The 26848-nt window shown below is 44.7% G+C and overlaps 1 pseudogene; it reads left to right on the plus strand.

Moving 5' to 3' along the window:
- The first annotated feature begins 4640 nt into the window (after nt 1-4640).
- The window catches only part of LOC136457962 (alpha-galactosidase-like), a 41275-nt pseudogene continuing 19067 nt past the window's right edge, over nt 4641-26848 (plus strand).

The raw sequence follows: 26848 nt of genomic DNA on the forward strand, positions 1-26848 counted from the left end.
CGCTCTTATTTTGCCTGCATCGCAGCCCTCCTTACATCATCAGGCGAATACCTACTGCTGTGATCGGTGTTAGAGTTTAGGGACGCTTTGCCCTAACTGCCGCCGCCGTGTTGTGCCTCCCGGAAAACATACTTTGAGATACCTTTGGTAAAACAGGCATAACTTTTCGCTCGTTTATCAGAAAAATCTGAAATTTTTTGAGCAGCTTCTTGACACCATTTGGACCCGACCCAAACTAGGCTTCGCCCTGTTTGGTTTCGTCAAAATTGCCAAAAAAATTCGGGAAAATAAAGAAAAAAAATTGTCAAAGTTTTTGCACGCTTTTCAGAGAACGTGCTGAATTTCTGTAGACCACATCCCACCTCAGTTGTAGGTGCCAATTTTTGTGGTTGTATCTTTTGTGATCCTTGTTCAGAGAAAAGTATAAAAAAAAATAGTAAAAAAAAAAAGTTTGTTTCCTACTAGTGCCTTTTGGGAAAATCCGGGAAAAATTCAGGAAAAAGGAGAAATCTGGGCTATTTGCTTGTTCTGTGAGTTCTTTCGATCGTTCTTTGTTTTCACCTTGTTGCGCTACGTCTCGACACGTCTTAGCCAGCAACTGTGATTTGTACTTTGGATCCAGATTGAACAATCGCTACTCTGCACTCGTTAATTGCTAATCCTTGCTGTCATATTGTGTGCCTACCCATAGCTCCACATATTCTTCTGTCAGCACAGGTTCATCTTGCAACTGTTACCCACGCTCAACAACAGATTGCTTCGCCACTTTGGTTTTGCTCCTGTTTGGCGTTGGTAAGAATACAGGCAAGACGGTGGTAAGCCGCTTGTGATTTTGCATTCCACTTTCACCACCACCACTTGTTTCCTTTTAGTTGATAGGGATAATACTTTGGTGTTGTCTTTTTCTATCTTCTAACCATGGCAGGAACTCCGACGGACTTCAATGAGTGCGTGTCCAAGGGCGAGCTTGCAACGTTCATGACTGAACAACGCAATCTTATGACCGAGCTGACGCGCAACGTGAACAATCTGGTCACCCGCATTCAACAGCTTGAGCAACGCCCTCCACCTTATCGTGCTGATGATGAAGATGCTGGTGATGAAGATGCGTATGATGACGGTGGTGCCCGTCGCCGCCTCAACTTCAATCGTCGCGGTATGGGAGGTAATAATCATGGTAATAATGATCCTTTTGCTAAAATTAAATTTAGTCTACCTCCTTTTGCTGGTAATGTTGATCCAGAGGCATATTTAGATTGGGAGCTTGCTGTTCAACAAAAATTTGATTCTCATAATGTTCCTCCTGAGCATAGAGTTAGACTTGCTACTAGTGAGTTTACTAATTTTGCTTTGTTCTGGTGGAGTGATCTTTGCAATGCTAATAATGCTGCTGCTGTGCCTCAAACTTGGAATGTTTTAAAGCAACGTATGAAATCTCGTTTTGTTCCTCCTTATTACCAACGTGATTTACGTTTGAAACTACAAACTTTAAAACAAGGTGATAAAGGAGTAGAAGCATACTATCAAGAATTGATTATTGGTTTAGCACGTTGTGGTATAAATGAAGATGATGATGATGCTAGTGCTAGATTTTTTGGTGGTTTAAACCATGATATACAGAACATACTTGATTACAAAGAATGGCGCAATTTTTCCCAATTGTATCATCTTGCTATTAAGGCCGAACGAGAAGTACAGGGACGCAAACAACACCAGCCTTTCAAGACTAACAATGGGAGGAATTTTCAGCAGCGTTCCGAGCCGGAGACGCCCAAGCTTCCTGTTGCACCACAGCCATCTACACCTCCATTTTCTTCCGGGGTAAGTAAATTGTCTAATGTGCAGTTTCCACAGCTGAAGAAAGGTGGCACTCCGGGTGCTTCTACTAGCTCCTCCTCGTCCAGCTCTAAAATCATTTGCCACCGATGCAAAGGCATGGGACATGTCATGAAGGAATGCCCCAGTCGTCGCGCTTTCATTGCTACCGAGGATGGATATGTAAGTGCTAGTGATGTTGAAGATGATTTAGCCCTTGCTGCTAACATTGATGCAGATCCCATCGAGGGCGATCATGACAAGGAGGCCATCATCATTGACTCTGTGGCTGCTGCCGCGGACTACCCTAGCCTTCTTGTGCAGCGTGTGTTGAGTACACGTGTGGGTCATGAAGACGAGATGAAGATCCAACGCCACAATTTGTTCCACATGTATCTCATTGTGCAGGGTTGTCGTGTTCTCACTATCATTGATAGCGGGAGTTGCAACAACTTGGTGAGTTCAGATTTGGTTGACAAGCTTGGCTTGACCACACGACAACATTCGTATCCATATAAACTTCAATGGTTCAATAATAGTGGTAAGACTAAGGTAACTAAATCAGCACGCATTAGCTTTTTCACAGGCTCTTATCATGATACTGCTGATTTTGATGTTGTTCCTATGCAAGCTTGTTCCATTTTGTTAGGTCGCCCATGGGAATTTGATAATGATGCCTTACACCATGGTAGAACTAATACATACACTATCATACATAAGGACAAGAAAATTACATTGCTGCCTTTGTCTCCTTCGGATATTATTAAACATGCTAATGAGATCAAAAATAAACCTCCAACAGACATTGCTAAAAATAATGGGATTAAGTTAAAAGGAGGTGCTTTTCTTGCTACAACTCCTGCTACTGCTGAGTTATGTGATAATCCTGATGCACCATGTTATACTATGTTTTGTCAACCTTTTATGTCTGGTGCATTGCCTGCTGTCACTAACCTTTTGCAGGAGTTCGCTGATGATGGGATGGAGTCGAGGACGACTCCAATTTTACAAGGAGGGGATGATGAGGACATCGCCAAGATGGAGTCGAGGACGACTCCAATTCAAGAAGGGGAGGATGATGAGGACATCGCCACGCTGGACACATCGACGCCATGGTCTTCCCCAAGTTGCAATTCGTTTCCAACTCAGCTGCCACGTCGTCCTCGGATTCAGCAGACACGTCGTCACTGTTTCGGTCATAACTTCCTCATACGACATCGAAACGGGCCGTTCTTGGATGCGTTGGAAAGGGGACGACGACGCCGTCGTTTTGGATCTGGTCCCAGCTCCAGAAGGTCCGTGGATCATTCTGTGTGACCACGGCAAGGTGCTGCGTCACCTATTTGGGCCAACTTGGCCATGTATCGTGTCGGGCCTTAAGCCCAAGTTGTGGGCGCCCAACCCCTGGCCGTCCCCAACCCTAGGTCGAGTCTTAGACTATAAACACAGCCGCCGCCGCTGCTACACAATTGGGTTTTGTTTAGAGTTTAGTTTTCCATCGAGAAACTGAATCGTTCATTGTAACTGTGGTGACAAATCCTTTTGCAGTGATCCAGGGCCCCCGTTCTTGATCTCCTCCACTGTGTCGATTAGTCCTTTGGAACCGAGTTCTTGAACCCTCTATTGATATTCGCGTCATTCATATTTGCAATTTCAGATTGCGTGTTTTACCTTCTTGCTTGTGCTCTTCGATTCGCTTGCAGGAAAAGCCTTCTTGGCGAGGTCAATCAAGTTGTGCTTGGTTGATAACCAACGGAGCAGTGGTGTAACGGTTGCAGGGTTCGAATCGTGTCTGATTTGAAGCCGGATCGCCAACGTCGAGATCTCCACAAATCGAACTTACCGACTACCTCTCGGAAGATCGGGCCTGTACACATCACCTTGTGCTCGACCGGGATATACAGCTACAGCACAGGGGTGTGCAGTGCACGCAGCTTCCATTCCAATCCAAACAGCGTCCAGAACAATGAGGAGAGCCTTCGCCAACACCAGGCAGCCCGCGGTGTCACCGCCAAACATCGCAGATCATGCGTCACAAAGTCACATACGTGCCACAAAGTCACATACGTGCCCCCGTTCGACTCGCTGAATTTTGGCTGAAAAATACTATTCTGACTGAATAGTTATGAGAGAAAAACACTGTTCCAGCTAAAAAAAAAAAGCCAAATAAGTCAACTTCTAGGCGCCGCAGCTTCCATTCCTCGGTGTTCTGGAATCATGGGCACATGTGTTCGAGCTACTGTTGCACATACGCACCGTCCTCCGACAGTTGTCGAGTCACTCTACGAATGTTCTTGGGCTGTAAAAGTTTAGGGTGCCACGTGGTATCGCATGGGTGTTCGGATAGTAATAAAAAAATAAATTACGGAATTCGTCAGTAATTCGCGAGATAAATTTATTAAGCATAATTAATCCATCAAATCAATCAAATCAGGCTTAAAAGATTCGTCTCACAAATTAGTTATAAACACAACATACAGATAAAACACTTACAATATATATGTGAATTATATACCACGTCTAAAATGAAAACACTCGCGAGGTAACCGTCTCTCCCCCGACGCTGTATTTTATCCACGGTGTTGTTGGCCAACCCCGTTTTTTTTTCCTGTTTATTCGCATCGCATCTGCCCATTTCCTTTCCTTTCGCATCACACCAACCCATATTCACATCTTCTTTCACTTTTTAGTACTCTCATTCCTGCGGAGGGCGCTGCACCGTCTGACGCGATGCGTGTTGGTCAAAATGGACAATATTAAAAAATAAATAAATCAAGCGGCCTAATAAAATTTCTGTACAAGGGATATTTTAATTGACCACGGCCATGGTCTCTATCTCTGCCCCGAGCTCGTGGTCGTCCCTCGTCTTGGTGCTCGTCGTGGCCGCCACTGCCTTGACCGCGTCGGAGGCGATAAGGGTGCCCGCCGTCGGCAACTGGACGGAGGACCTGCGCGGGGCTGCGACGAGGCGTGCCCACCAACAAACAGTCCAAAACCAGACACGTATGTAATCTATATCTTTACCTCTATATCTAATTAATAAAGAGATAAAATTATAGCTCTTTTTTTTATCCATCTATTTGTTTGGTCTATCTCTCTAACTACCGGATAATAGAGAGTTTCTTTCGTTCAAACTTATATATAATGATGACACGTGCTCATACGAATTAGAATATGTCTTGTATAACACCTTTTGTTCTGATTTTATAATAAGTTGTTCTCTTTCTATAGTTATGGTTTGGGTTTAGATTTGGATCGGATCCGTGTCGGTCTCCAACTCTGACCACGCTTAGGAAAATCCGTGTCTTACTAACTCGTCGTGACGCCGTGTGTGGACAGTTAAGTCAACAAATAGGCCAGACCAAAAAAACGTACAGACCAAAAAAAAAAAAGAGAGGAAATTTTGCCTCTTTATTAATAGGGATAGACTAGAAATTGATTCATACGCTTGTGGTTCTAGAACAGTAGAACATGACTTACAAATTCTTGTTGCCTAGGTTTGCTTGTATTCTTCTTGTTCCCTTTGTTTTTCTTTTTGTTCTGAGTTTTTTCAGTCTAAGATTTCTTTCGTTTTGATCCACCTTTTTGCTTTTCTTTCTTCTTTAGAACAGCTTTCGAACATCAAGAGTCCCAAGCTTCATCGAAACTGCTAAATGGCATATCAATTTGTGGAATCCAAAAAGGAATTGCAGCAACTCTGCAGTTGTAAATAATGCATTCAAAACATGACCGACAACATTTGCTCATTTGCAGAATTGCAGTAGAACTTCAACTATGCAGAAGCTAATAACTAACAGATCGTAGAGGAGCTTGGTTGATGCAAGCTTTTGTATATAAAATTAGAAATAGAGAACATTGGTGTATAGAAAAGGATCTTAGTTTAGCATATCTTTTGTATATGCCAGCTTTTGTATGAAGCGAGAACTGAGCGGTAGCTCAGATGGCAAGGATTGCTGGTGTGCGTCCTGCCCGCCAGCGTTCGAAGCCTGGCTTCAACGCTGGTGTCTCACCGGGAACAGTAGTTCCCTGAATAATTTCAGTTGCCTCTCGCGTAGATGTGCCACAATGGTCAAGTGACGTGCCCGCCACACTCGGAGTCTGGTGCTCTTCGAGGATCTCTCAGCTGTATTTGTTGTCTAGGTATAGTTGTAGGTTTATTCGTATACCGTGTGTGTGAGGTGTGTGTGGTGGTATGTGTCTGTATCCGAACAGATTCTACAGCTGTACTTAAGATGAAAGGCAAAAAAAAAAGCTTTTGTATGAAGCTCTATTATTGCAGCAACCACATGCAGCTTTGTTCCATTTAATTGCATTATAAGATGTATGCATTGTTTTCTCTACTTTTTATAATTTCTTCTCCTAAAAGAAGCAGAGTCTAACAGCAAGTCTTGGGGAGGGAAGGAGAAGAAAAATACGGCTTTGATCCTAGCCATTCGTGGCCTTTTTAACAGGTCAGATGCAGCTGCTGCATATCTTACAGTGCAGTTGGATCCAGGTCCGTCGTGCGTGTTCCTGGAGGAAACCGCACGCAGGCAGTTTTGGAATGAGATCATCCATGTACAAGTATTTGTAACAGTGGCCTTTTAATTTTTTTTCCCTCTAGTCATTGCCAACAAGGTCTTCTTGAACGCATGGAACGAGCTCAATGCGCACAGCAAATTTTATAGGCTGTCCACATCGGTTATATTGTTCTCACTTTTAAAAATCACGGCCGAAAATGAAATTCCTATAGATAGAGGTCGGGAGCACGTCCGTGGAAATCTCTGTGGGTGAATAAAAAATACAACAGTTTATTCACTGCGCTTTCCATCTCGCGCTCGGAGTATTTTCTTTTAAAACAATAACCGGAGCTTTGCCTCTTAATTAAGATAGAATAATTTTATGTACAAGAAATGATAGCTAAACAAGGTGCCAACACAGAACACCTGGAAGGCTTACCCACTCATGCGACGCGGCAGAGTACAAACACGGTTATGAGTCACTGTTGCTGAGCATGGTGGCGCAACAGCCAGCAGCTCTGACTTCTCATGGCAGACATAAGACCTCCTAGCGAAGGTGGACAGATGGGCCCGAAGCAAGAGGCCACGACAGGTCATCTCAAGCGTGCCGCGAAGAGCAGCTTGGACTTCCTATCACTATCTCACGTCTCGCCGCCAATAGTTGCAGATCTCCCAAGCAGAACTCTAGTCTTCGAAGAAGTGGGGCTCACCCTCTATCATCGTTGCCGAGCCACGTACCCGATGCAGCAGCTCCAACTTCACATAGCAAGACCTACCTCCACGTGCCAACCAGGTGCCCAGAAGCGAAGAGCAACCACCGAAGGTGACATCGAAGTATTTCCAGCAATGACACCTTCAAGAAGGGCGCAACGTCGATGGTGCCACCATCACTCGTCCAAAACTAGACCTAGTGTTGACGCCAGCAAGGGTTAGCACACCCGCGGTTGACAAACGACCTTGAACGTAGCAAGAACGCAGCGAACCGACGAAACCGATCTAGAGACCGGTTAGACTGATGTTGAGCATGTTCTTCGCTTGATAGACTTAAAAGCATCTAGGCCTCTAGTTGGGTTTCGGTGATTAATGATAATACATGATTACTATGACTAACGTGTGTTTTGCAGAGGCAATTAAGTTAGGTCATGGTAATGGAGATCGATTGGGCTATCATGGTGGTCATGCCTCTACGATGAAAATCGTTTCGGTTTTCAAAGGATGGACGACAAGGTTAAGGATGGACTAGTTCTAAGTGTCGATTGGAGTTGAAGAGACACTTAGAGTAGTTTAGGACTTTGTTTTTCCTTTGGCCATACTATTAAGGGGGGTATGGACGGGTAGCTTGACCTAGGTGAGTCTAGTGAGTTAGGTGTGGTGCACACTTGCTAAGCCTAGCACTAGGTAGCTCCTAAAAAGCCCTTAGATCTATTGGAGCAAACTTCATTCACGTATGATCGAGAGTTGGAAGTGAATAAAGGGTCAAATGCTGACCGGATGCTGGCTTCGGTTTGACCGGACGCTGGCACAGAGTCCGGTCAATTCATTTGATCAAGGTGAAGTCGTCTGGAAGTGACCGGACGCTGAGAGGTGAAGTGACCAGACGCAGAGTCCCAGCGTCCGGTCGACTACAGTAAGGTTCCAGAGAAGGGAAATCACGACCGAACGCGTCTGGTCAGTGTTGACCGGACGCTGAGTCCCAGCGTCTGGTTGACTCCAGTAAGGTTCCAGAGAGGGAAAATCACGACCGGGCGCTGTCCAGCGTCCGGTCACCACTTAAACACTGGAGTTCGGGGAGAACTGACCGGAGCGTCCGGTCACCCCGCAGAGACACATAACAGTTCGTTTTTCAGCTATGGTTATAAATACTTTCTCTATTCGTGTGTGGGGGTACTTTTGCTCATTCCAACAGCTAAGAAACATCTTTGAGAGTGCCAAGAAGAGCAAGGTCATAGTGAGGTGATTGAGATTTAAGAATCCCAAAGAGAGCCCTCATTAGTGAAATCAAGAGTAGCTAAGTGTGCATCCACCCTTCTCATTAGACTTGTCGTGGTCAAGTGAGAGTTTGTGCTTGTTACTCTTGGTGATCGCCATCACCTAGACGGCTTGATGGTGATTGGGAGTTTGGTGATCATCCGGCGGAGCTTGTGGATGACCCAACTCAAGTTGTGAGCGGTTGTGGGTGATTCACCGCGATGGAGTGTCGAAAAATCAACCCGTAGAGAGCACTTGATCCTTACGCGGATCATGGGGGAGCTACACCCTTGCGCAGGTGCTCCAACGAGGACCAGTGGGGAGTGGCGACTCTCCGATACCTCGGCAAAACATCGCCGCGTTCCTCCTTCTCTATTTACTTTGAGCAATTTAATTCTTATCATTTACATTCATAGAATTGCCATGCTAGAGTAGGATTAGAACATAGGTTACTAAACTTTTGTGCGGTAGATCAATAGATACACTTTTTTAGGCACAAGGGGTTAATTGGGTTAACCATAGGACTTAATTATTGCAAAGAAATTTAGAATTAGCCCAATTCACCCCCCCCCCTCTTGGGCATCTTGATCCTTTCAATTGGTATCAGAGCCTCGTGCTCACGTATTTAGGCTTAACCACCTAGAGAAAGATGTCTCACGGGGATGGACCTCCTCCTATCTTTGAGGGGGATGATTTCCCATATTGGAAAATCTGCATGGAGGCGTATCTAGAAGCTCTAGATGTTGAAATACTTAGAGCCACCTCACAAGGTTTCCCAAAACCTCAGGATGATACACACCTACAAGGCGATAAGGTGAATTACGAAAAATAGAATGCAAAGGCTCAAAACATCATCTTTAGAGGCCTTTGCAAAGATATGTTCAACCGGGTGAGGAACCACAAAGACGCCTATGCACTATGGTCGGACATTTATGCGCTCCATGAGGAAACAAAGAGTGAGCGTGAGGAACGCTATCATCTTGTTATGAAAAAGCTTAACTTTTTTGAGATGCTTCCTAAAGAATGTGCTAATGAAATATATTCACGCTTGAATGTTCTTGTAGAGGAAGTCAATGGCCTTGGACTCACTCAAATGCAACCATTCGATGTTATAAGAAAGATCTTGAGTGTCCTCCCCATTGACAAATATGGGCATATTGTAACCGTGCTTCATCAAGGTGATCTTTTCACCGCTACACTGACACAAATCTTAGGAAAGATCAATGCTCATGAGATGTACATGTACCCACACCTCAAGATAGCTCATCCTCTAACAAGAAGAAAGGCAAAGACTTGGCATTCAAGGCTAGCCAAGAAAAGGGCAAAGCAAGACTTGAGTATGAGAGCTCAAGTGATGATGAAATTGATGATGCAAGTCTTGCTCTCATGGTGAAAAGAACCACCAAGATGCTAAAGAAGCTCAACAAGAGTGGCATCAAGTTCGATGGCAAGAAGAAGTTCTTCACAAGCTCTAGAAGGAAGCCAATCTCAGAGATGGATTGCTACAATTGTGAAGAACTTGGTCATCTAGCACATCAATACACAAAGCCCAAGAAAGACAAGTACAAGAACAAGTACAAGGGCAAGAAAGATGACTCAAGCAATGAAGAAGAAGAAGAAGTCATACAAGAAGAAAGATGGCAAGAAGGACTTCCACAATAAGAAGAAAAGTGAAAAGGCATACATCGTCGGTGATTGGCTCACGGACATTGATTCATCTAGTGGCTCATCCGATAATGATAGTGGCGACGAGAAGGTGGCCGCCATGTTATTGACTCTTCATCATCTTCACCGCCACCACCGCCATCATCCCCTACACACCTATGCCTTATGGCCAAGGATGATCGCAAGGTATCAAATGATGTAGTAGTGGTGATGAACATGCTAGCAATGATGATAGCGATAGTGATGATGATGAATATGAATCACCTTCTTATGATGGTCTTGTTAAATTGCTAAATCAATACACTAAGATCATTAGAAAGAGTAGAGCTAAGAATGAAAAACTAGAGACTAAGAATGATTCACTTTTAGCAAAATATGATATAGCTAAAAATGCTAGTGTTGAGCTTAGAGAAGCAAATGATGCTATATCATCCAAACTTAAATCTTCTAAGAAAGAGCTTAAAGATAAACATGACAAACTTGAGGGGATGCACAAAGAGCTCATCACTAGCCACAACAAGCTAAAAAAAGAATATACTACTCTTAAGATTAATCATGATAATCTTGTCATTGCTCAAGAATTTCTATCCAATGAGCCACATGATGCTACTAACAATATTGTTAAGATTAATATAGCTACATCATGTGATGATTTGATCATTGAGAGCATTGAGCAAAGTTCTAGTAGCAAGGGCAAGCAAGTGGTTGAGGCTGATGATTATGATGAGTTTGTCAAGCTCAAGAATGACAATGAAAAGCTCAAGAATGATCTTGAAGAGCTCAAGACCACCAACACCATAGTACTTGAAACTAGTGATCATGATGGTGACTTGATTCTTGAGAATGAGAAGCTCAAAGAATAGAACAAGAAGCTTAAGCAAGAGAAAAATAATGATGCTCTCAAGGAAGAGAACAAGAAGCTCAAGTTGGAGAAAGAGCATCTCAAGATTGGATTGAGCAAGTTTACAAGAGGCAAGCATCTTCAAAGTGAGCTACTAATGAACACCGTCATGAATATGGATAGAAGTGGCATTGAGTACATGGCAAACAAAGAGAAGAAGGCTCAAGCTCAACAACAACAAAAGCCAAAGCCAAAGAAATGTTTTGAGTGTGGACAAGAAGGCCACGTTGCCCATGAGTGCCAAACTCCACCGCCACAACCCTTGCCCAAGCATGCTAGACCTTTTTGCCTTCAATGCTCATTATATGCTTAGAAAGGATTCTAGTGGAAAGATGAAAGTCATGTTCTTAGGACCTCCAAACAAGAATAGGCCTAAGAAAATTTGGGTTGCAAAGTCACTTGTTGAGAAGGTGAAGGACCCTCAACAAGTTTGGGTTCCTAAAGCTTGATCTCTTGTGTGTAGGTGAACTACAAGACCGGTGGAAGTCATTGGGTTATTGATAGTGGTTGCACACAATATATGACCGGTGATCCTCGTATGTTCACCTCACTAGATGAAGAAGTAGATGGACAAGAAAGAATCATATTTGGAGATAATTCTAAGGGCAAGGTTAAAGGATTGGGCAAAGTGGCAATATCAAATAATCATTCTATCTCAAATGTGCTTTATGTTGCTTCATTGAGCTTCAACTTGCTATCCGTTGGATAATTTTGTGATCTTGGCTTTCAATGCTTGTTCATCGAGAAGGAAGTTGTTGTATCTAAGAAGGATGATGATCAAGTGATATTCAAAGAATTTAGATACAACAACCTATACTTAGTGGATTTTACCTCCGAAGATGCTAACTTGAAAACATGCCTATTCACCAAAACAACACTTGGGTGGCTATGTCATAGAAGACTTGCTCATGTTGGGATGAGCTCACTCAAGAAGCTAATGAAGAATGATTTGGTGAGAGGGTTGAAGGATGTAAAGTTTGAGAAGGACAAGCTTTGTAGTGCATATCAAGCCGGCAAGCAAGTTGCAAATACTCATCCAACAAAAGCTTTCATGTCAACCACAAGAGTGCTAGAACTCCTTCACATGGACTTATTTGGACCAACAACATACAAGAGTTTGTGAGGAAATCTTTATTGTCTTGTGATTGTTGATGACTATCCAAGATACACATGGGTATTCTTCCTTCATGACAAATCCGAAGTTGCATCTTGCTTCAAGAAGTTTGCCAAGAGAGCACAAAATGAATTTAAAGTGAAGCTCAAGAAAATTAGAAGTGACAATGGAAAGGAATTTGACAACACAAACATTGAAGCCTATTGTGATGAAGTTAGGATCAAGCATGAGGTCTCCGCAACATATACTTCCGGGAATACCCATCAGAGAGGAGCACGTGAGGGTGTCCTAGGACCAGCAAGGCCGACTAGAACACCGCCAAATCTCGCCGGTAGACATGACGAATATAACAAGGTAGAGAGGAGAAAGGGGTAAATGGGGGTGTAGATTGATCTTGACGACTGGAAGTTGAGATCCTCAATCGACCGTGATCTTCTCATATATATAAAAGGGGTGGTCTCATCACAATAGGAAGGATGTCCAAAATTGGTCCGAAACCGACTTGTAAATCAATCAGACTCGAAACAACAGTCAAAGTCGGCTTAGCCGACTCCCAAGTCGGCTAAGCCGATTTTATCGGGTTCAGATGTTGTGGCACAACAGGCAGCAGAGGGGAGTTGGCTTAGTCGACTCAGGCAGGCGGCTAAGTCAACTGGGTTTGTAGAGTTGGCTAAGCCGACTGGCTGGATCGGCTAAGCCAACTAGGGTGAGCCAAACACGGTCTCCTCTCTTCTTTGCTAGTTTCTCTTGTTATTTGTCGCGCCAATTAATTTCCAACACGTTCGTAAGAACTTACTGGAGATGCCCATATCCCATATCGAGACCTTTTGAGTGTAACACCAGGTTTCCACCCCTGTTAGAGGGGACACAGAAACAGGGTTAGCGGCGCCGCAGGCGTCACCGTCGTCAAGTCACGTATATTACACGATGGCATCGTGAACTGTTAGTAGGCGCACTCCAGCACACATACAGCGGGGGTACTGTCATGCCAAGCATGTGTGTACTCGTATGCTTGCATCACGTGTTTACTTGCTGCTGTCAAAAAAAAAAAAAATTGGCTGTTTTGCGACAGCAGAGACCGGAACTTTTCTATTTCCTAATTTTTAAAAAATTACTAACCTTTTGGTCTCCGGTGAGGCGGTGACGAAATTGTGCGTGTAGTGCTGTTTGTTTAGGTGGAATAGTTAGAACCACTTTGTCTGCGGGATCAACGAGGACCTTATCAAGCAGACAGGTACGCCTGCTCCTCCTATCAACACATTCATTCATAAACTTTGCCATCGTTACATACATATTTGGTTTGGAGAAATCACACGAGATTCTCAATTCTGCTGTAACAGTTTTCCTTTTCTTCAGCTGATGCACTGGTCAACACTGGTCTGGCGAAATTGGGCTATGAATATGTTAATATAGGCATGGATTGTGATCTGAAACCTCATTTTCGCATGATACATACGTAGTACATAAATTAGTCCTTGGCTGAAAGGTTTTCCTTATCTTCTTTCAGATGATTGCTGGGCAGAATCTGACAGGGACTACCAGGTAAGAAGATCAAATTTGCCTACAGATGCGGCACGCTAACCACTAACCACCCCAATCATTTTCAGCATTAACATCACTGCAAGCAAAAAAAAATGTGGAGGGGAACTTCTAGAAAGCACAAAAGTAAATGGAGAGGAACTCATCAATAACAACTAGATTATAGAGAACTTTAAAACTTTGTTTTTATATATGCTAATGAGGATTTAAATAGTAAATACAGAACTAGTATGTGGACAATTTGCAGCTATAATGAGTAATTGAAGTTTTTTTTTCTTTTACAAACTTTTTGTGATCCAGTGGCCAAAGCACACTCTACTTTTATTTTCCTCTTGCAGGATGACCTGCCAACATTTTAGCACTGTCGATCTGTCAGTATTGACAAAGTTGCATTATTATTTCTCAGGGAAACTTTGTTGCAAATAGACAAACCTTCCCCTCTGGCATCAAGGCACTTGCAGATTATGTGCACGCAAAAGGGCTGAAGCTTGGCATCTACAGTGATGATGGGTATGCTATGCTGCTACCTATCAAAAATCAGTTTTATTATGATATATTTAAGTGCCAATTTATTCTGGTCCTAGAGTAACTGTAATCCTCAATACCAACCAAAATAATAATTTGTAATAGCAAACCTGAAACTGAACTGACACCGTTCATTGCAGGGCACGGACAAGCAGCAAAAAAATGCCAGGATCACTTGATCATGAAGAGCAGGATGTGAAAACATTTTCATCTTGGGTAAAATCTCTTTCTATTGCTTCCCTGATGATTGTGCCAAATCAACAGTGGCAAAGTGGTTGATCATCTAATGATTCTGAGTTTCTGGTGTGTTCTTCTAACTCTTCTTCTCTCAACTCCAGGGTATTGATTATCTGAAGTATGAAAACTGCAATGATGCTGGCAGGAGTGTCATGGAGAGGTAAACAAGAACGATACCTTAAAACTGCACTGTGATTGATGCATCGAGCATTGCATGCCAGATTGCTCAGTAACTTCTTATAGCTATTGCATATATACTAAAATGAGCAATGCTATGAAGACCTATGGCAAGAACATCTTCTTCTCGCTGTGTGAATGGTGAGTTTCCTCCTAGCAACACTTCTGTCCAGAGGGAAGAATGTTACTGATACTAATTTCTTCAACTGTGCCTCTTCCATAGGGGAAGACAAAATCCTGCTACCTGGGCAAGCAGCATGGGAAACAGCGTAACGCCCTGTTCGCTTGGCTTATAAGCGTACTTTTTCAGCCAACGAACAGTATTTTTCTCTCATAACAAATCAACCAACAGTACTTTCAGCATGGCTTATCAGCCAACAGTACTTTCAGCCAGAATGACAGATGGGCTTCCGACGGCGGACCTGGTGGGTGGAACGGTAAGAGTTCAGAGAAGATTCTGTCCGTGCCTAAACATTTGTGAAAATTTACCAATTGATAATAGATTCTGTTGTGTTTGATCATCCTGACATGCTTGAAGTGGGCAACGGTGGTATGTCTGAGGCGGAGTACCGCTCTCACTTCAGCATCTGGGCACTTGCCAAGGTACTAAGAATTTTTCTGCGTGTTAACAGTGCTATCTTGCCTTCTGATCAACTCGGAAGTCATCACTGTGAACATACTCAGCAACACAAAGGACAAAGGATGTACGGTTGATGAGCCAGCAGACAAAGGACATACTCAGCAACTCAGAAGTCATCACTGTGAACCAAGGCAAGACTTCCCTTCCACATTCTTAACTATGATGATTTTATGGCGTTTCGTGTACTGATGCAACAGATTTCTGAACAGATAGTCTAGGTGTCCAGGGAAAGAAAGTGCAATCCAACAATGGCTTGGAGGTAAGTATTCCTCAACCTCAGTATTAGCACCTTCCATGAATCCACAGCAAAACCACAAAATGCCTTAGTATGGTTCCGATTTCTGAAACTGAGTGTGTTGTGTTCTTTTGTAGGTTTGGGCTGGGACAATCAGCAACAACAGGAAGGTCGTGGTTCTCTGGAACCGGCAGGACTACCAAGCAACCATCACTGCACAATGGTCGAGCATCCGGCTTGCTTCATCCACTGCTGTCACTGCTTGTGATCTATGGGCGGTACGCTTGCTGCATTTCTTCAGATTGTATACTCCATATCATAATCTGTGGTAATGAAAGTGGAGAAATGGAACTCCTCTGCTGGTTCCAAAGGACCACAGGAGTTTGCTTGGTTTAGGATAAGAGGAATATCATATGAGAAAAGGTCATTCTCCAATGTGTGTTTGGTTGCATCAAAAGTAGGAGTTCCCCTGGAAGTGGACAAAGGCAATCTTACAAAATTTGAATATGTCAGAGTTAGAATTGGATGTAGAGACATCACCAAGGTTCCTGCAACAGTTGATGGAGTACTGGATTTCTATTGGCATGACTTCCATTTTCAAAGAGAGGTTGAGCAAGAAGGATATACAAACCCAGCAGGGAACAAGTGGATAAGAATTGCTGGAGAGAAATCTAATGATGAAGGGCCATCCCCAAAGAAGCCAAAACTGGGTGAAAATCCTCAAACAAATGATGCTGAAGCAGGACCAAGTAACTATGGTAACAACAGCAAAGGGAAGAAAGTCAGTGAAGCTGTGCAAGGAGTCAGAAATGATAATATGAAGGAAACAGTGCAAGAGAATATAAATGACACTGAAGATAGTGAAGATGAAGGTCTAAACATAGGGGATCTGTGTATGCCTGGGGCCGAAAGTCTATCTTTTGGAAGTTTTGACTCTGTTGAGATCAGGAAGTTGACATGCATGGCTTTCACTGAAGGGAAATCGTTTGCAATCAATGAATATGGAACAAATATGTATGGGGGAACATTTGATTCTTTGGCTGCAATTGAAGCGAAAAGAGCTATCCAAAATCATGATTTTTGCCCTACTGGAACAGGGTTCAAATGTTGCGAATTGGGGCAAGTAGCATAAAGGAGCTGTCGCCTGTGATTGAAGCTAATGAGAAAGAAATAGAGACAGAAAGAGCAGTCTCTCTGAGTCCAGCAACTGGTACTCAGGAACCACCAATTGCAGTTTCAAGCCAAGAAGAAGTTGAGGGTAAAAGCACCAATGAAGAAGGGAATACTCAAATCAACTGGGATGAATTAACTCATGAAGAAGAAGCTATTGGGACTCAGAAGATTCGACATGAAGATGAGAATATTGATATCATGATGGTTCACATGGTGCAGAACCAAAAAGGTCCAGGGGATAACAACAAACAGGAGAAGCTTGCTGTTAAGGAGTGGCAAAAGGTCAGACAGAGCAAAAGAGGAAGGGACCAGGAGCAGAAAAGCTGCAACAAGGAGGGGGAAGCGGTGGAGGAGATTGGAAAAGACAAAGATGAAGGTATTATCTCTCTTTCTAAGAACTCCTTTGCAGTTCTAGCTGATAGTAATTTGATTGATATTGCTGTACAAATGGGCATAGACCAGGCTGAGCTATCTTTTGATAACATTGATATGCTAAGAGACTTAGAAATAGCAAGAGCAGCTTTAAACAACCCTGTGGATTCTACTGTTACTGAAGTTAATGTTGAATTGGAGGAGATTCCTCCCTTTTCTGAAAACAATATTGATGGCTGGCAGACTGAGGAATCTGAGTCTGAAGTCTGCCCTATAGCCAGCTCAATAAAGAAAAAAAAGGAAGGGGAAGTTTATTAAGAGGAAGAACAATTTGCAACAAAGTAGGGGTAAGGAGAACCAACCTTGGAATGGTGCCTCCACCTCTACTGGAGATAAATCTATGGCTAGCCCTAGATTTAATCTCAGAGACAGAAATAAAATTAAAAAAGTTGTCAAATGATAGGCCTCATTTGGAATTGTAGAGGGGTCTATAAGAAAGGATTGAGCACCTTGCTTAAAGACCTAATTGGGGAACAGAGTGGATTTTGTGTGTATCCAGGAGACTATGAGAAAAAATTATACTGAGAAATTTTTTAGATCTCTGGATATCCAGAAGAACTTTAAATGGTTCTGGACTCCCTCAAGAGGTAAATCTGGTGGAATGCTTAGTGGTATCAAAATTGAGAGATTTGATTTGGAAAATTTTGAGAATGGTGAGTTTTCCATAGTTGCTAATGTTCACGACAAAATGCTTAATAAGCACTTGTCCTTGGTGAATGTCTATGGCCCTGCTCAAGATGAACTTAAAGACCAATTTTTATGTGAATTGGCAAATATGTGCCTAAAATGCAAGTATCCTGTGTTGATTGGAGGGGACTTTAACATTTTGAGGTTTAGTGAAGATAAGAACAAAAACTTTGTTCAAAACAGATTCTCTGATACTTTTAATAGAATCATCAATTCATATGAGCTTAGGGACTTAGCTCTGCAAGGAGGAAAGTTTACTTGGAGTAACAATAGAAGCAATCCCACACTGGAAAAACTTGACAGAGTTTTCATCTCAGGAAGTTGGGAACAAGAGTTCCCGCTCTGTAACATCAAAAAGATCCCTAGATTCCCCTCTGATCATAATCCCATCATCTATAGCAGAGAGCTTAGTCAAATCAAGATTTCAAAGCCTTTTAGCTTTGAGAATTCTTGGATTAAGCATCCTGACTTTTTCAATAAAGTGGGTGAAATTTGGAATAAAGAGGTCAATGCAAAAAGTAACATGGACAAATGGTGCATTAAAGTGAACAGAGTTAAAAAAATCCTGAGAGGATGGGGTCAAAGTATTAAAGGACATAATAGAAAATATAAGAAGATTTTACAGGAGGAGTTGGAGAAACTGGAGATTCTTGAGGAACAGTCTAGTCTGCCCACTAATCTTCTGGAGAGGAAAATTTTCATTCAGAAGGAACTTGTCAAATTTTTGGAGGAGGAAAGTTATTGGCGTAGAAGGTCCAATTCCAATTGGTTGTTGAAGGGGGAAAGTAACACTGCCTACTTCCATAGGATAGCTAATGGAAAGAAGAGGAAAAATACTATTTTCTGTCTGCAAAGTGAAAAATGGTAGTATAGAAGGGGATGAGTTAATTTCTGATCATGCCACCCAATATTATAAGAACCTGTTTGGTCCATCTATTAACACAGATATGTATCTGGACTCAAACTGTTGGGAGCCTGGGGAGAAGGTCTCTGAAGAAGAAAATACAGAGTTGACTAAAAATTTTACAATGGAGGAAATCAAACTTTCTGTTTTTTCAATGGGAAAAAACACTGCTCCTGGGCCTGATCACTTGCCCATTGAATTTTATCAAAGTTGTTGGGATATAATTAAATATGATCTGTTAAACATGTTCCATGATTTTTATCAAAATGACCTGAACATTGGAAGGTTTAATTATGGGGTGATTACATTACTGCCAAAGGTTAAAGATGCCAATAAAATACAGCAGTACAGACCCATTTGTTTGCTTAATGTGGTGTTCAAGATTTTTACTAAAGCCCTCATGCTGAGACTTGAAAAAGTTATGGGCAAGATTATTAACAGATGCCAATCTGGCTTTATCAAAAATAGAAATATTATGGATGGGGTGATGGCTCTTCATGAGATCTTACATGATACTAGAGTTAAAAAGAAGGATGGCCTTGTGCTTAAGCTAGACTTTGAAAAAGCGTACGACAAAATCAACTGGAAATTTCTTTTTAAATGTTTAGAGCAGAGGGGCTTTGATAGCCAATGGTGCAAGTGGATTAGTGATATTGTATCTTCTGGTACGTTAGGTGTGAAAATTAATAACACTCAAGGCCCCTATTTCTCCACTGGGAAAGGTGTGAGACAAGGGGACCCTCTATCCCCATTTCTTTTTAATATTGCTGCTGATACTTTGGCCAAGATGCTTACTAATGCACAAAAGAACAAACTTATTACTGGGCTGGTGCCTGAGTATGTGGAAAATGGAATAGCAATTTTGCAATATGCTGATGATACAATCCTGTGTATCCAGGATAACAAAGAACAGGCTACTAATCTGAAGTTTCTGTTATACTTGTATGAAATGATGTCAGGCCTCAAGATAAATTTTAGCAAAAGTGAGGCTATGATGGTTAGTCAAGATATGATCAAGGCTGTGGAATATGCTGAGACTTTCAACTGTGCTACTGGTAAGTGGCCGATAAAATATTTGGGAGTTCCTGTTTCTGGCTCCAGATTACATATCGCTGATTGGTTACCTTTGAATGAAAAAAACATGAAGAGATTAGATGGATGGCAAGGTAGCTCTTTATCCATTGGGGGGAGATGTATCTTGCTTAATTCATGCCTAAGTAGTATGCCAACTTTTGCTATATCTATGTACCAGCTCCCTATTATTGTTGTTGAGAAAATTGATAAGGTCAGGAAGAGATTTTTCTGGCAAGGGGGAGGGACTAAAAGAAAGTACCATTTGGTAAAATGGAAGATTATCACAAAACCTAAGCAAAAAGGGGGGTTAGGTATCAAAGACTTAAGGAGAATGAACACAAGTCTACTTTGCAAGTGGTGGTGGAAACTAGAAAATGAAGAAGGAATTTGGCAAGATATTGTTAGACACAAATACATGAAAAATAAATGGGTTGCTCAGCTCACTTACAAACCTTTTAATTCTCCTGTGTGGAATGATCTGATCAAAGTCAAACATGTGTATGTTAAAGGGAGAATAATGAAGCTGGGAAATGGGAGAAACATTGATTTTTGGAATGACATTTGGTGTGGACCTCTATCCCTGAAGGATAGATTCCCCAATCTGTTTGAAATTTGTTTTGACCAAAACTGTTCTGTCTCTAAAATTTGTGGTAGAGGTTGGAGACTTCATTTTAAAAGATGGCTCTCTGAGGATTTGCAGAACCAATTGCGAGACCTACACAATATGCTTTTCAGATATAACTGTAATGAGCAAGCTGATAGAGCACTTTGGAAATGGGAACAATAAGGAAAATTTTCTGTCAAATCAATGTACAAGCATCTGTTTGGAAATTGTGATGATGATGATGATTACAAACAGCTTTGGAAAGCTAAGCTGCCTCTTAAAATCAAGATTTTCATGTGGTTGATGTTAGGAGTGAATGAACTCAATGCATTCCGGTGGGCTTCAGCCCAAACATGTACATGGGCATATATGCATAGAAGCCCTTACACAAAGAGGAAATAGCAAAGACACCTATACATCTATATCTAACACCCCCCCTCAAACTCAGGGTGGATCACGAAAACTGAGTTTGGAGGGAAAGAAACGATGTTGAGCTCTTGTTTGTGCCTTTGTGAAGAAGTCAGCCAACTGAAGCTCCGAAGGCACATAGCGAAGAGTAATGACATCATCCTGCACTTGTGCCCGAGTGTAAGACGCATCAACACCGATATGCTTGGTGAGGTCATGCTTCACCGGATCACAAGCTATGCTGATAGCACCGGTACTGTCAGACAAGAGAGGAGTTGGCACGGAAACTGAAACACCAAAATCCTCAATTAGCCATCGTAACCAAGTAACCTCTGCTGTCGCAAGAGCCATAGCTCGCAACTCATCCTCTGCACTCGAACGAGAAACCACGGTCTGCTTCTTAGTCTTTCAAGCAATGAGAGAACCACCAAGAAAAACACAATAGGCTGAAAGAGAGCGACGATCAGAAGAGTCGCTAGCCCAAATAGCATCGGAGTAGGCTTGGAGCTGAAAAGAGCTAGAGGTGGGAAGAACAGACGGCGAGTAATGGTCCCACGAAGGTAACACAAGACACGAAGAAGATGACTATAGTGGAGGTGAGTGGGAGCGGAAACAAACTGACTAAGAATGTGCACAGCATATGAAATGTCAGGACGAGTCACACCTAAATAGACAAGACTCCCAACAATATGACGATATCGAGTGGGGTCAGTGAGAGGTTCACCATCAGTTGTGCAAAGATGAAGATTAAGCTCTATGGGAGTCTCAATAGTGCGATGATCAGTGAGGGAAGAACGATCAAGAAGATCTTGAATGTACTTGTCTTGGGACAGATAAATGCCATTAGAGGTTGAAGAGACCTCAATCCCAAGAAAGTAACAAAGAGGGCCAAGATCGGACATGAGAAACTGCTCACTGAGACATGCCTTCACAAATGCCATATACTCAGAATCATCACCAGTGATGAGCATATCATCAACATAAAGAAGAAGAAGAGTGTGGCCACGAGATGAATTATGAACAAACAAGGCAGGGTCATGAGCACTCGGAGAAAAACCAACAGCCATGATCATAGAGGAAAAGCGTTGAAACCAAGCACGAGGAGCTTGTTTCAGTCCATAAAGAGAGCGACGAAGACGACAAACGATGCCATCAGGAACAAGATACCCAGGAGGTGGTCGCATGTAGACCTCCTCATGGAGTTCACCATTAAGAAAGGCATTTTTGACATCGAGTTGAGAAATGGACCAGACACGAACAGAGGCCACAGCAAGGAGAGTGCGAATAGTGGTCATGGCAGCCACAGGAGCAAAGGTCTCATCATAGTCACGACCATGCTCATGTTGAAAACCACAAGCAACAAGACGGGCCTTATAACGCTCGAGAGAGCCATCTGAGCGAGTCTTAATCTTATAAACCCACTTACACGTGATGGGACGAGCATGAGAAGGAAGAGGAACAAGATCCCAAGTGCCAGTGCGCTCTAGAGCAGCAATCTCCTCAGCCATGGCATGTTGCCATTCTGGATGACAATTGGCATCATGGTATGTGGCCGGCTCAGAAAGAACGGTGCTAGCAAAACCATACCGGTTTGTAGGCTTTAGCGACCCACGGTCACGAAGATCATAACGAGAGGATGGCTGGGAGGAAATATCCGCAACCGAAGATGTCTCAACCGGAGGTGCAACATCAAGAGATGCCTCAATAGGAGGCGAGGGATTCTGGAGGCGACGACTGTAGGTGTGAATCACAGGGGGTTTGGAATCATAAATGGACCTAAAAGGAACATGTGAAGGCGGCGGAGAAGGCAGCGAAGGAGAGGGTGCAAGAGGAGATGGTGGAGGAAGAAACACAGTGGAGATAGGTGTATCAAAAAAGATGAAGAAGGAAAGAGGCTCAACAACAGTCTAGGGAGAAACATCAGAGGTAGGCCGATGATAGAATGAGCGAGACTCGTCAAAAGTAATGTCCTGAGAAATCCACATACGACGAGCAACAGGGTCCCAACAACGATATCCCTTGTGTTCAGCACTATAGCCCAGGAAAACACACTCAACAGATTGAGATGTCAGCTTAGTGCGTTCACGAGGAGCAAGGACATAGCAAAGACACCCAAAAAGGCGAAGACTGGAGTAATCTGGTGGCTTGCCACAGAGGCGCTCATATGGGATTCCGCCTTGAAGAGCAGATGAAGGCTGAATGTTAGTTAAATAAGTGGCAGTGGATATCGCATCAACCCAAAAATGAGGTGGAACAGAGGAAGAAATCATAAGAGCACGAGCAGTTTCAAGAAGGTGGCGATGTTTATGCTTAGCAACACCATTCTGAGTGTGCGCGCCAGGACAAGAAAACTGAAAAAGAGTGCCCTGCTAAGAAAGAAATTGGTAAAAAATGCCCAAGAGATACTCCCTAGCAGAGTCAGCAGGAAAAACACGAATAGGAGTGTCAAATTGAGTACGAATCATCTGAGCAAATATCTTATATATGGATAACACCTCATTACGATGTTTCATGAAATACACCCATGTGAAGCGAGAGAAATCATCGATAAATATGACATAATATTGATGACCCCCTTTTGAAACAAAGGGTGCAGGACCCCATACATCACAATGAACAAGGTCAAAGGGACGCTGTGACACTGACTCACTAGAGGGATATGGAAGTTGGAGCTATTTGCCATGCTTACAACCCTGACACTGATTGTCGGGTACCATAGAAAGAGGTCCCCTAAGCAACAACTGAAAAAATCGCTTAGACCCCGTCAAAATCAATGCTAAGGGACAAACTATTGGCCAACCCCCGGCCTTGACCGAGGCCACTGACTCTCCGCCTTGCTCAAGGCCTCGCACGAGAGGCCTTGGACGGTCTACCGATTTTCCGCATCCCTCAAGGCCTCGCACGAAAGGCCTTGGACGGGGAACCAATTCTCCGTCTCGCCCAAGGCCCCGCGCGTAAAGCCTCGGACGAGATGCCAATTCTCAGTCTCGCTCGAGGCTGGCTCAGTTATAACCCCATCGCCTCTGCCTCGACCGATCTCCCCAACAGAGCGTCATGTCTAATTAATGCGACCAACCACTCCCGCAACATCAGACGGAGGACAGCTCGACACAACAGAGCAGCCGACGAGACGGGAAGTCGCATCAGCACCATACCGTCCAGGATAGGACAGGACAGGGTAGGGGTTACCGGCCGCTGTGCTCAGTACTATGTCCACAACCGGCGCCCGCACTGCACTATGCTACCTAACCCCTGCACCAGGAACAACGCGGCGTGGGGAGTCAAGTCCGGGTCACTATAGCCTCAGAATCAGTGTATAGGACCAACTGCTCCCTCCACGCCTTGGCAATCTACTCTAGGGTCTTGGCAACCTCGGGATTCATGCCCGCCGAGCCCCCCACGATGGCTCGGCCTCAGCACCAACTGAGCCTTGGCTCTTCACGCAGTCAACACACAGCGACCGGCACGTCGCCCGCCAGGCCCTACGTCAAGCTATCACTGGAGCTCCCACGTCGCACAGGATCAGACATGACCGGCGCGTTGCTCCTACACTCCAAGGGTAGGACCACTCCATCAACCATGCCGCCACAGTAATAGGCTACAGGGCTCAGACATGCCGCCTCTGTTCGCACGACGCCATGTAGCTAACACATGTATCACCCCTGTCCCCCTTCAACTATAAAAGGGAGAGACCAGGGCCATTTCTAAGGACGGGGGACAAACTTACTCTCACGCTCATAGATACTCAAGCATAAACGAGTTCACGAGATAGACGAACATGAACATAGACTCACTCACTCGCGCAAGCGACACTCTGTAACACACACGCTCCCTCGCTACTTGAGATCAACATCTCAAGCAATTAGCATCGCTCCACGCCGAGACCTGGGACTAGCTCCCTCTCTCGCCCTGCTTGTAACCCCCTACTATGAGCATTTTGGTGCAAGGAATACAAGATCGATCTCTTAGACTGGATGTAGGGCACCTATTGCCTGAACCAGTATAAACCTTGTGTCTCTTTGCATCACCATCCGGGATTAGGGGCACGCAGTACATTTTCACTAGTTGGTTGAGGGCCCACCGGTCCAAAACACCGACAGTTGGTGCGCCAGGTAGGGGCCTCTGTGTGTCAGCTTCATCATCCTAATGAGTTTCGGATGACAAACCTCGTACGACCACTGTGTCTCAGCATGGTGATCTAGTTTGGGAGCCTAGAGTTCATATCTCTAGGATGTGAGTACGATATGGTACTCCTCACACCTCGAGCCCCACCAATCGACGACGACATCATGCACCAGCAGCCTAGGCGTAGACGGCACCCGGGCGGCCGCTCTCGTCGTGCTCACCAAGCACGACACGAGCGGGGCCACCCCGACACCACGCAAGCTCAAGGCGACGTGCCGTGCTCCACTGGTATCCCACACCTAGCTATTGGCATAAGGTCCCTGGTTGGGGACCTATCTAGCCTAAGCCTGGATGAGGGAAAGACGCCGGTGGCGCGCGACGATGCCCCGTCATCAAGCTCTACCCCACCACCTTCTGAGGAGTTGACTTCGATGGAGCAAAGCCTAGCGACGGCACCATCCCCGTACCCCTTCGGGTTGAGGAATGCCGCCGCCACCTACGCTTCCACCTACGCTTCCGCTCACATAGAGCCCTTCGGACGCCACCAACGCTTCGCCCTCGACTTCGACACCACGACTTTGACCCACACCCACGCTGACTCCTCAGAGGAGGACGAGGCATGGGCCGGAGCGGACTTCTCCAGACTTCATGACCCTAAAGCCATGCGCCACTTCCTGGCTGCGAGCGACTACTACTTCAGCTACTCCAATTCTGACGACGAAGGCACTTACGACCCCACTCGCGAGTGCTTCCATGTCGGACTCAGGATGCCAAGCACAGGCGATGAGGATGAAGGGGCAGGCAACCGTTCCCTGCTTCGCCAGGGGGCCGGCGATGCCACACCTCCACGCATTGTCCCACCGGCAGCGCGGAACAAGAACCTCGCCCCTAGACAACTTCAACGGCCGAACCTGGAGCAGCTCCGTGAGCTTCAGGCCAAGGTCGAACAAGACCGACTCCTTCTGCAGCAGCTTCGAGACACTCTCGAGTGGGAGCAGTGAGGTTGCGGTGATGGCAGAGGAGCCCGATAGAGGGCCCGCGACATCCACCACCGCATCAACGATGACGAAGGGGGTGAGCCACCCCCAATCTTCAATCGCACTAGCCAAAACGTCGTGGCTGTGGTGATGCTAGTCTGAACGATGCTCGAGCCCTCTACCATGGAGGAGTGATGGGTTCGTGGCAAGCTCCGGGATCTCCTCGAGACCGCCGCGGTGCAGCAGGCTGAGAGTTCCGCCTCCCGATAGTGCGGAGGCGCCTTGGACCTTCCCATGGCACCGCCTTGATAGGATAGGGAGGCCTCGGTTCGTCCCGAGCCCGCTCAGGCACCGACAATAAATAGGGTCCCCTTGCTGCACGACCGCCTTGGCAACCGACGCGAGGCACAGGGCAACCACGAGGTGGTCAGCAGGCGACAACACCACGATAGTGTGGGGCCTACCCGGGGCTACCATCTGCACTGAGGTGGCCGTTACGACAGTGGGGAAGACCATAGTCCTTCTCCTGAGTCGCCTAGCCCTTGGGTTTTTAGCAAAGCCATCTACGCTGCTCATTTCCTAGCCTGGTTCCGGTAGCCTACCAACCTCATGAAGTATAGCAACGAAACCAACCCTAAACTTTAGCTGGCCAATTACCTCCTGGCCTGTCAGCTAGGTGGCGCGGATGATGACCTGCTCATCATCCATAACCTCCTGCTGTTCCTATCAGACTCGGCGTGAGCCTGGCTCGAACACCTCCCTCCCTCATAGATCCACGACTGGCGTGACTTGGTAAGGGTCTTCGTTGGGAACTTTTAGGGCACATACATGCGCCCTGGGAACTCCTAGGACCTCAAAAGTTGTCGCTAGCACCTAGACGAGTCTCTCCAAGACTTCATCCGGTGCTTCTCCAAGAAATGCACCGAGTTGCCAAGGGTTGGTGACTCAGAAATCGTCTAGGCTTTCCTCTCCGACACTACCTACCGAGACCTGGTCTAAGAGTTGGGCCGGAATGTGCCAACCTCGGCGGCCACACTCCTTGACATCACCAACTTCACCTCGGCTGTTGGGGCCATCTTCCCCGACAACGACGCCAAGGGGAAGCAGAGGGATGAGGCCCCCAGGGCCTCAGCTCCCCACCTCCCCAAG

This window comes from Miscanthus floridulus, chromosome 1, assembly GCF_019320115.1.
Source record: "Miscanthus floridulus cultivar M001 chromosome 1, ASM1932011v1, whole genome shotgun sequence".
NCBI lineage: Eukaryota > Viridiplantae > Streptophyta > Magnoliopsida > Poales > Poaceae > Miscanthus > Miscanthus floridulus.